The 4,741-nt window shown below is 50.7% G+C and overlaps 2 non-coding genes across 2 annotated transcripts; both read left to right on the top strand.

Annotated features, from left to right (window-relative positions):
• The first annotated feature begins 2,020 nt into the window (after window positions 1-2,020).
• Window positions 2,021-3,923, top strand: LOC137646174 (small subunit ribosomal RNA). Its single transcript, XR_011045430.1, has one exon. It is a non-coding gene; the product is annotated as a small subunit ribosomal RNA (ribosomal RNA).
• A 371-nt stretch (window positions 3,924-4,294) lies between these two features.
• Window positions 4,295-4,454, top strand: LOC137646157 (5.8S ribosomal RNA). Its single transcript, XR_011045415.1, has one exon. It is a non-coding gene; the product is annotated as a 5.8S ribosomal RNA (ribosomal RNA).
• The last annotated feature ends 287 nt before the right edge of the window (window positions 4,455-4,741 follow it).

Below are 4,741 nucleotides of genomic sequence, written 5' to 3'. Positions count from 1 at the left end.
GTTATTCCTGCAACACCTGTTTTTTTCGTAATGAACACCTGTACACTATTTTACAAATGTTATTCCTGCAACACCTGTTTTTTTTCATAATGAACACCTGTACACTATTTTACAAATGTTATTCCTGCAACACCTGTTTTTTTCGTGATGAACAGCTGTACACTATTTTACAAATGTTATTCCTGCAACACCTGTTTTTTCGTAATGAACAGCTGTACACTATTTTACAAATGTTATTCCTGCAACACCTGTTTTTTCGTAATGAACAGCTGTACACTATTTTACAAATGTTATTCCTGCAACACCTGTTTTTTTCATAATGAACACCTGTACACTATTTTACAAATGTTATTCCTGCAACACCTGTTTTTTTCGTAAGGAACACCTGTACACTATTTTACAAATGTTATTCCTGCAACACATGTTATTATTATTATTATTATTATTATTATTATTATTATTATTATTATTATTATCATTATTATTGTTGTTGTTGTTGTTGTTAACCCATGATTGAAATCAAAAAATCGCTGGCGGGTGTGGCCCTTTCGTTGGTGTTAAGCATTATTGGCCCTGACATATATGTAGGAGAAGGTGCTCTCCAAGTAAAAAGTGAAATTTTGTATGAGGTCCCCATAGAGTTTGTATTTACACGAGGTTGAACAACTCTAAGGAGCTAGCCTACCAGATTTAACCAAAATTTCATCTCTCCCTGAAAAGTAAGGGTTAGGTGGCCTTCCAAGGCAACCTAGACGGTAAATTGATGGATACTTGGTCAGAAAGTGTAGTTTGGGTCCTTTCCCCATGAGTGAAATCAAAAAATCGCTGGCGGATTCGGCCAGTGCGTCGGTATTAAGCATGATTCTTCCTGACATATATAGGAGAAGGTTCTCTCCAAGTAAAGCCTGGAAATTGTGTATGAAATTTCCGTAGAGTTTTTTTTTTACGTAACTTTACGAAATTTCTCATTTCTGTGGCTGAGGGCTTGATAAAACCAGGGCAAACGGTGAGAAAACCAAATGCTTGCCTGGTTTTCAATGTAGAATCCCTTGTTGTAAGCATGCAGAGCCCCAGAACTGAAAGAAACACGGACCATATCAGGGGAAAAGAGCTTGTGAACTTGTGGAAGTTTGGGAGAAAATTTTGAGAAACAAGAGGTGTCCTACTTTTTGTGTAGAAATGGCGTGGAGAGGGCAGTGTATCTGTTGGGGAGAGTGGCCCTTTGGTTGGTGGTAATGTCCATTGCTCCTTGTAGTTGTGGCCATGTGGAATCCTTGGTGAGGGTTGCACATCCTAGGAACTGAGAGAAAAACATGGACCATACCAGGGACCAAGGGCTTGTTGTGGTGAAGGTGAGGGGTGTGTGTGTGTGTGTGTGTGTGTGTGTGTGTATGCCTCGTGAGAGGTACAATAGGTCCACTGTTGTGGCCCGAATAACGGTAAGGTCGTGGAGTCAGTGCCAAGTCTCTCGTTAGCCTTGGCAGGCAGACTGTGGTTACCGCAGCTGCTGATGGCTCCCCATGCGACCGGGTGGCAACTGAGCGTCGAATTCGTTCCCTTGTCCGAGCGAGGGTTGACAATGTAGGAGAGCGATGCGGGGGGGCCCTTGCGAGAGAGGCCTTCCCCTGTGTCGTGTCTCTGAGAATGAGAGGTGGGTCTGGTTTAGCTCTGCTCAGACCAGCCAGCGATGAGACAATGTTCTTGTCGCTGGCCAGCAGAGTAGAGTTGACTGGCCTCCTGTTGGAAAGTACTTAGAACTTGTGGCAATGAAGGGTTCCGCTTTGCTTGAGAGAGAGCAGCAGCAGCCCCTTGATTCAGAGATAGGAGAGCGATGGAAATAGGCCGGGCTCCTGCCTGACCCGTGTCCGAACTCACCCGTAGTAGCTCTGCAGTGGCAGCGGCAGCAGCAGCAGCAGCCGTCTCGTCTTTGGGAGAGAAGGCGGAGGCGACGGGATGCAGTAGGACGCGATCTTTGGGACGTGGATCCCGGCCTTTAGACTGAAAGATTAAGTAAGCAAACTACCTGGTTGATCCTGCCAGTAGTCATATGCTTGTCTCAAAGATTAAGCCATGCATGTGTCAGTACAGGCCGCTCTAAGGCGAAACCGCGAATGGCTCATTAAATCAGTTATCATTCATTTGATCCAAACCTACTACTCGGATAACCCTGGTAATTCTAGAGCTAATACGTGACCATTACAACTCCGACTGGAAGGGAGGAGTGCTTTTATTAGTTGAAAACCAAGCGGGCCTCGGTCCGTTCAGTTTACTGTGATGACTCTGAATAACTTTGTGCAGAGGGCACGGTCTCCGCACCGGCTCCGTATCTTTCGAGTTTCTGCCTTATCATGCTGTGGATTGTAGGCCATGCGCCTACAGTGGCTGTTACGGGTGACGGAGAATCAGGGTTCGATTCCGGAGAGGGAGCCTGAGAAACGGCTACCACATCCAAGGAAGGCAGCAGGCACGCAAATTACCCAATCCCAGCTCTGGGAGGTAGTGACGAAAAATAACAATGCGGGACTCTTCCGAGTCTGCGTAATTGGAATGAGCACACTTTAAATCCTTTAGCAACAACCAATTGGAGGGCAAGTCTGGTGCCAGCAGCCGCGGTAATTCCAGCTCCAATAGCGTATATTAAAGTTGTTGCGGTTAAAAAGCTCGTAGTTCGAGCTCAGTTCCGGACTGGCTGGGGAGGTCACCGCCCGGTGCTTCCCCGTCAGGCTCCGAACAGCTTCCGTGAGTGGAAGCCAAGCCGGTTCTGCCGGGGTGCTCTTCACCGAGTGTCCCGCGCGGCCGGCCAGTTCACCTTGAATAAATGAGAGTGCTCAAAGCAGGCTACTCTCGAATACAATGCCCGAATGTTACCTGCATGGAATGATGGAAGATGATCTCGGTTCCATTTTCTTGGTGGTGGGAGCCAGAGGTAATGATAAAGAGGGACTGTCGGGGGCATCCGTACTACGACGCGAGAGGTGAAATTCAGTGACCGTCGTAGGACGAACAACAGCGAAAGCATTTGCCAAGAATGTCTTCGTTGATCAAGAACGAAAGTTAGAGGATCGAAGGCGATCAGATACCGCCCTAGTTCTAACCCTAAACGATGCTGACTAGCAATTCGCCGTCGTTATTCCCATGACGTGGCGAGACGCCCCCGGGGAAACCTCAAGTCTTTGAGTTCCGGGGGTAGTATGGTTGCAAAACTGAAACTTAAAGGAATTGACGGAAGGGCACCACCAGGAGTGGAGCCTGCGGCTTAATTTGACTCAACACGGGAAACCTCACCAGGCCCGGACACCAGAAGGATTGACAGATTAAGAGCTCTTTCTCGATTTGGTGGGTGGTGGTGCATGGCCGTTCTTAGTTGGTGGAGTGATTTGTCTGGTTAATTCCGGTAACGAACGAGACTCTGGCCTACTAAATAGTGGACGGGCGTTTTGGTGCATGGGCCCCGTTCGACACAGTCTTCTTAGAGGGATGAGCAGCGAGTATAGCTGCAGGAGATTGAGCAATAACAGGTCTGTGATGCCCTTAGATGTCCTGGGCCGCACGCGCGCTACACTGAATGGGTTAGCGGGTTGTCCTTCTCCGAGAGGAGCGGGAAATCGCGTGAAAACCATTCGTGATAGGGATTGGGGCTTGCAATTGTTTCCCATGAACGAGGAATTCCCAGTAAGCGCAAGTCATCAGCTTGCGTTGATTAAGTCCCTGCCCTTTGTACACACCGCCCGTCGCTACTACCGATTGAATGATTTAGTGAGGCCTTCGGACTGGCGGTCTTGGACTGGGGCGGCGGGTTTCTCCCAGCAATGGGGTTCCGCCGACTCGCCTGGACGGGCCGGAAAGATGTCCAAACTTGATCATTTAGAGGAAGTAAAAGTCGTAACAAGGTTTCCGTAGGTGAACCTGCGGAAGGATCATTACTGATGGATGGCTCGGCTGTGCTGCCCTGGGGCGCACGGAGCCAGATGGAGAGCTAGTGTGGGGCTCTAGAGGTGGTTTTTGGTGGAGGGGCAGTCAGTACAAAGACGTCTCGAGGGCTGTGGAGCCACTGTCGTCCGCGTCGCCGGAGAGAAGGAAGAGGCGGCGGCGCGGTGCGGCACGCTTTAGGCGGGGTTACGCCGCTGGCCGGAGACGACGTCGAGCACTACTGTCCCCGTAGTGATGACGGTCGGAGAGAGAGAGAGAAGCACGGCCGTCGGAGGAGGAGGGCCCGCCGCGCTGGCATGTCCGTGGCGGGCCGTGATGGAAGTCACGCTTAGCCCATGTTTTTGTAATAATTTCCAATTTGAACAACTTCTAATGGTGGATCGCTCGGCTCGTGGGTCGATGAAGACCGCAGCAAAATGCGTGTCGGCATGTGAATCGCAAGATTATGAGATGCATCGACCAGTTGAACGCACATTGCGGCGAGGGCACTGACCAGTGTCTTCGCCACTCCCGGACGAGTGTCTGTTAAGCATCCATCCCGGTGAAGGGTATTGCTGCGGCAGGCCCCGGCTGGCAGCGGCGCCGAGTGTGCGGCCCTCAGAGAGAAGGGGGCCGGCCGGAGGCGCGCGCCGCTAGAAGGGGCGGCCGCGGCTACCGTGAGCCGTGGCGAGATGGGGATGTCGGGCCGGCGCCCACTATTTTTTGTGGGCTGGCGGTCCGTTCCCTCAAGTGTGAAATGTCGCCGTGTCCCTGGACTGGGCCCCGTTGCTGCTGTCCGGCTGGCTGTTCCCAGCTGGCGGCGGCGGCGGCG

Source organism: Palaemon carinicauda, chromosome 8, assembly GCF_036898095.1.
Source record: "Palaemon carinicauda isolate YSFRI2023 chromosome 8, ASM3689809v2, whole genome shotgun sequence".
NCBI lineage: Eukaryota > Metazoa > Arthropoda > Malacostraca > Decapoda > Palaemonidae > Palaemon > Palaemon carinicauda.
The sequence above is the reverse complement of the archived record's forward strand: the minus strand, read 5'-3'. Positions and strand labels throughout refer to the sequence as shown.